The sequence below is a fragment of the Alosa pseudoharengus genome, unplaced genomic scaffold, assembly GCF_046254945.1.
Source record: "Alosa pseudoharengus isolate Yale_2024_CS ecotype anadromous, Long Island Sound unplaced genomic scaffold, YU_APseudo_1.1 YU_APseudo_1.1_scf_11, whole genome shotgun sequence".
NCBI classification, from domain to species: Eukaryota; Metazoa; Chordata; class Actinopteri; order Clupeiformes; family Clupeidae; genus Alosa; species Alosa pseudoharengus.
In genome coordinates, this window is record NW_027468576.1 from 31,741,693 (window position 1) to 31,748,234 (window position 6,542).

At 41.5% G+C, this 6,542-nt stretch overlaps 1 pseudogene; it reads right to left on the minus strand.

Annotated features, from left to right (window-relative positions):
• Window positions 1-24: 24 nt before the first annotated feature.
• On the minus strand, window positions 25-5,403 carry LOC143113659 (chloride channel CLIC-like protein 1; annotated as a pseudogene).
• Window positions 5,404-6,542: the final 1,139 nt, after the last annotated feature.

Here is a 6,542-nt window from a genome sequence, read left to right on the forward strand (position 1 = left end):
ACAGAAAGAACTGCATCAAATGTGTAATGTTTTATTTTTTTACATGTAGGCCTAACAGCATTTAACAAATCAAAATATGAAAAAAGGTAGCCTAGCTATTTATTGTTTACAAATTTTAATTGATTTCATTCATAGATTATTTTAGTAGATTAGTAGGCAAGACAGGTCTTCCCAAATTCCCAAAGATGTAGGCTACACAACAACAAAGGCCATTTAAAGACAATAATAACATTGGCACCTGATCTAACTCACACAGTCTCTAAGATAGTCTTGTCTCTCACACAATTCTCACTCTTGAACTGGCACTCTAATATCCTCAACATGTCCACTCTTTATTAAGGCGTCCTTCTGCTCCGAAGAGGCCTCTTCTGCCTAAAAACAGGAACACATGACATTAGTCATACATAAAAATATACACAAGACCAGCATTTCCCTATTCTTTGCCACTAGATCTACAATCTTCTACGAAAACGGATCAGGGATTCCTCAAACCATGGGTTCCCAAATTAACCTCAGAACAGCACACTGCACACTAAATAAAAATCCCATTCTGGAACCTCAGCAACAGGTGCTGATCCAGAGCATTACAACAACCTAGAATCAGTTGATATTCATTTGCCATTTCTACAGCAAAACACAGTCAAGCTTGCGGCTTTGCCCAGTGCCTATTTAAGTTGCTAAGATTAAGCGAAATAACATTCTTTTGGTGTACTTGTGATGCATCTAATGTGCTGGCTGCTTTTAACAGACCAGGTGAGATCAGATGAGTGTCACACCATTTAACTGGCACAGTACAGCAGTTTAATTGTTTTGTTGCTTAATTGTTAGCAACACTTTTTTTAAGGGGAGATCACCACCATTAAGACCAACTAGTTGCTTATTCAGGATTTACCAGGAATAATTGACCTATTGAGTATTAATAAGAAATTGTTAAATAAAGACCTAATAAATGTGTAGCCTAATACAAACCTTATTGAGCACTAATACATACACATGTAAGTTATGTATTAATGGATAACATGTTTGCTAACATGTTACTGAGAAATCTTTAAAAAAAATCTGTATCATGCACAACCATTATGAGGATATTAGCATACTGTTATTACTCCCTCTGAAAAGCCTTACACATTTTCATGTGCTTCAAAACTGGCTTTGTAAAATAGCAAAATAGCAGTACACCGTAGATTTGACTGAAACCCTACACTCTAGCCATGAAACAAAAACTGAAGGTAAATGGATCTGTGTATCACAGGCTTCATCCGCTTAGTCACAAAATGTGCTGAATGTTATTTGGCTTCCATGTTCCCATGGAGAAATGTTAGCTCATGTCCAGCATCTGTATGTGAAGTGAGTTAAACCATACAAGCAAATATACAACATGTCAATAGACACATAAACATACAAATCAATAGCATGTCCACATCTCACAACAGTTACATTACATGGGGCTAATGCATGGAGGGGGAAAAACTCAAATTTCACAAAGAAAGGTCTGTTGGACTTTGATAACAGCAGGCACCCACAGGCAGGCTGGGTGGGGGGTGTTACTGTGCGTGATGAGATATGCCAACAAATATGAATGTCACTATACCAGTTTCTCAGTTATCATCCTTTCAATAAGCAATAAGATCTGAAATGTCGAAATAGGGGATTAAAGAGGGCTGAATATCAATTTAATTCTATTAATCTATTCTATTCATGTATTGATTCTAGACAGAAATAATAAAATTACATTCATTTTAACATTAAAATTAACATACAACACTTGTCTCAAAGTGCTATACAGAACCGGAGTCTCTGGATACTTACGTTGAGTCCTTGTAATGATGTTATCTGCTCTGGTGCTGCAGTTCCTTCACTCCGTGTTGATGCTGTGCTCTGCTGATCTGATGGTCTCATAGCCCTCTCCCCCTGTGAGCCTGGCTCAACATGCTGGGAGTCGATGCCGTAGACATTCTTATCGACAGGCTGCTCTTTCTCTTTTCTCTTCACATCTTTAAGAACTTCCTTTACTGCAACAGCAGCTGCCTGGTCCCCCTCAGCAATCTCAACATCCTCCCTCTCCTCCCCCTCTCTCTCTATCCCTTGCTCAGGTAGCCTGGATTGGTCAGTTTCTACATTCCGCAGGGTCTCCACAAAAACCCGCCGCTGGTTCTCCTTGGGCCGGACGGGTCTCCGGCGGACCTCTTGTCTCCATCCTTCTCCTCTTGCGCCTCCTCCCCTCGCCCTACCCCTCTGATCCAGACCCCGTATGGGGAGCGGCGCATCCCCGGCCCCCAGGTGGTGCTGGTCGTCCTCATCCTCTTCGTTGGAGTCTTCTCCCTGTTCTAGCTGGGCGTGTTGGCCACGGTCCTGGAGTCTGTTGGGTGGTGCGGGGGATCTCTGCGACCTCTTCTCAGCGGGCCAGTAAGGACATGCTGGATGGCAGTCTGGGCACATATGTGCAGTACTAAAGAGAAATAACCACAGAATGTTAACTCCCGAAAGACCTGAAGAGTCTCATTTTTAACACCAGAGTAGCTAAATGCATAAAGTCTACAGAAAATAGATATTAAACTATGTGGGGAATACACATTTATAAACACTTATGACACATAAAAGGAACCTAAATCCTGTATGCTCAACAACTATGCTAGAAAAAAACACAGATCAGGTACAGAATAAGAACATCCTACTCTATGCATGAAAATGTGTGGAATAGTTGGGTACATTACCAAAATCATTACCACAGTGGATAGCACAACAGGGATGAAGACAGTGAAGAAGACAAGTATTTGAAAAGTAACTGGCAGATCCTTCAGAAGGGCTATCAGGAACTCCCTGATCCCCTGGCCCAAGTGCTTCAGGGGATCTGTGATGAGGGTGATAATGGTGACGGAGATGGCCTGTAACAAAAGAGTTAACATTCAACAACATTTTCCCAGACTCACTTTCTTTAATATTAGCTTTACTGAGGTGGAATTACATGTACCATGTAATGAATGTAATGAAAGGGACTTTTCCAAAAATATTTTACCAATATTTCATTATATTTGATGAAATGTCAAAGAGAGTTCACTATTAACAGTTGATACATGTAATAGGTAGTAGGTATTTACAATGACCGCTTCGGTACACAAGAATACTTCCATTTACCTTAATTGGAGACACCAGTAATATGGGATTAACCATGAGTAATTCATAGTATTTCTTGCAAGGATCATCTTGAAGAGTCCAGGTGCGACAAAACCACTCTGAAAGAGAACATAAACATGAGAATGAATCATACATTTAAATGTTATGTAAACACTTATGGCAAATATTGACACAGTTCTCATACCTTTTAAGTTGTCCACCCAGTCTACCTTCTCACACCATTACATGTCTCGTTGAAATTATCCATCTTCATTATTTCGGATTGGTACTCAACAAACGCAATCTAATAAAAAGGAAACCATCCAAAATGGGATGACTGCAAGTTCCAAGTCCTGTAGCAGTAACTATATGACTATACCAGACGACAAGTAAATGCCAAACTTTTCCATTTTGTACCTTGTAAAGATAAAACCAATTCCAGACAATACTGATGAAGAAGCAGATGGCAAACATCGTCTTGAACTGGACAAACCATGAAACCATGGACCAAAGCTCACTGCAGATGATCATCACTATGACCAAAACAGACACGAAGATCTGCAAGACAGAAAGGGCATTCTGAAGTTAAAACTGAACCACTCTTGGTCTTTGAGGCTCTTATTTTGTCCTTCTCAGAAGAATTCCCCAAACTAAATGTAGATGTAGGATGTGGATGTGTATTTTCACAGCTCTGATTAAACTGCATAGCTGTTAAAACTTCTATTGTTGTTATAGTTAAGTTCACTAAAACATTTTCACCTTCACGACTGTGTCCAGCTCAACTCCAAATGTGTCCTCAAAGCGCCATTTCCAGGCCTCATAGTCATGTGGTTTGAAGTCCACCAGTATCTTACTGAGAGCATCATCTAGAGAACCCGTTGTCCAGGTCTCCTCATCCACCACCTTCTGGAGCTCAGCCATAAGACAAATGTACCTTGGCATCATAGTACATGCCATTTGGACTTTCATTTGACTAACGGATAAAAGGAGGAGAAAAAGATTATTTGGGGTTGTAGTGCTGGGAAAATTGAATGAATGTGTTTAATTAAGAAGCAAAAACACACCAAGCCAAGTCTCGAGATTTCCAACAACAGTTTGGAGATGAATCGCTTAAAGATGGGATTACAAGTTGCAGGCTGAATTGAAGAGGTTATTTTCCATTTAAGCTCCTGTAACAGAAAGAAAACAAGGCATTTGATTCGAATCCCAAGTTGCTGTTGCTGTCCCCCAGATGAGCAAAAGATCTCTAGAATACATCTGCCAGCTGTCCAGCAGACCTTTCGAACGCGTCTTCTAGACGTCTACAGACTTTCTGTGCTGACTGGGACCGTTCCACTAATATCAGCATATGGAAGGATGACTTTTTTATGAATATGGCATAAATTCAGATAATCAAATAACACAAATTGAAAAAATGTTCAGACTTTTAAAGTAGTTTCTGATTAATGCTCTGCAGGTGATTCATACTGTAGATCATTTATCCATATCCTTTGCAATTCTCTTTCTCTTTCCCCGTCCCTGTCAGACACACAAGCAAGAAAACATCCAAAACATGCATGTTATGTAAATGTAAGACGTCATGGCTAATCTATTGAGCCCTCGAGGTGTCATTGCACGATTTCTTTGGAGTCCATAACGAGAGAATGAAATGTGATACCCCACCCACACACACTCACTCACTGACTTCCAGCTGATCAAGCGCAAAACTTCAAAACCGTGGATGAGACAAAATGAAATAGATCAAACATTGTTTGTTCATAAAATAAAGATTAAATGACGTGACTAAGGTATACTCACTTCAGGGGGCTTCTCCATAGACTTTGAGGTTACATCAAAGTTTAACATATCAAATCGATCGACCCAATCATCATCTTGTCCTTGTGTCAACAGCAAGAGACTGGACAGACCAAAAATTACCAACCATCTTCCTGCAGTAGATATTGTACAGGGCATTGTTAACCGAAAGACAAAAATCTTTTGTACGACAGGTAGCGCATCTAAAAGAGAAACCAGGCTGAACACACCCCTAAGTCACCTAACAAGTTATGAAAAATGAGGGTAGCAAAGGCTAGTGCTGAAACACATGATTGTGATGAATCATGAAGAAATCAATGAATCATGAATCGCTGAAATCAAGAAGACGCCTATGTAGTCACAAAGCCAGAACTGAGAGACTCAGGAGAAGTTTTTATCCCCAGGCCATCCGAACTCTGAACTCACACTATACTGACTTTGCACACATTCACTCCTCAGCATTCTCAAACATTTCCACTTCTCCAACACACATCCTCTACATACTTACAGCACACTGCCCCCACCTACCCACACAAACACTGCACACACACACACACACACACAGTCACTGCTCCACTCCCCTCCCGCCCACACACACACATCTTCACTGTCATCACTCACATACATCATACATACAGTACTCTGCTTGCAATAGTAAGTCCCTTCACCATACTTGCAGTACACTGCCCCCCCCTCTCCCCTACATACACAGCACATTATTTCATCAGGAAGCTTCTCCAACACACATCCCCAACATACTTACAGCACACTGCACCCCCCCCCCCCCCCCCCAATACACAGCACATTGTCTCATGAGGAAGCTTCTCCAACACATATTGCACACTGCCCTCTCCCCACATACACAGCACATTATCCCATCTCCCTTGTCATCCCCCCAACACACACACCAAGACCCCTGGCAGTTGGGTTAGCCCCATGAGCCGTGGATCTGCCCAAGGTTTCTTCCTTGGTAAGGGAGTTTTTCCTTGCCCCTGTTGCTCTTGGGTGCTCCTTGTTGGTGCCCCCCCAATCCCAATCCTCCCCCACCTTTCTTATGCAGCCCTTGCCACTTAATCTACTAAACCCCTCTTCTACTGCACTTCTGGCTGACACCAGACATAATTTCACTGCATTTCTTACTTCCAGTAACTATATGCATGTGACAATAAACTTCCTTGTATCCTTGTATCACACCTAAACAGCTAGTTTGCGACCACTATAGGCCATCGGTTGAGATGTTATCCTTTTCTGTAAGTTAGCATTTCTGCAGACTTTACCTATGGGAATTACCAACAATTCAAAGCGTGGAGTAAGGACTATCATAAAACAGACACAGAAATAGTTCAGTTCAGTTTTTGGCAGTCAGTTTTACTATAGGCAAAGTCCTTTTAGGCAAGTCTCTCCACTCAGCGGCCATATTGCAACGATTTTGGCCACTTATCGGGCATCTATTTCGGCTGAAATGCGTGTGCGCAAGGCTTCACGACACCAACCTTGCTCTAGCGGCGAGATCACAACACATGATTGCCATGTCTTCACAACGCACCACATGATTCGCTCAATGTATTCACAACACACCACATGATTGGCTCAATGTATTCACAACACACCACATGATTGGCTCAATGTATTCA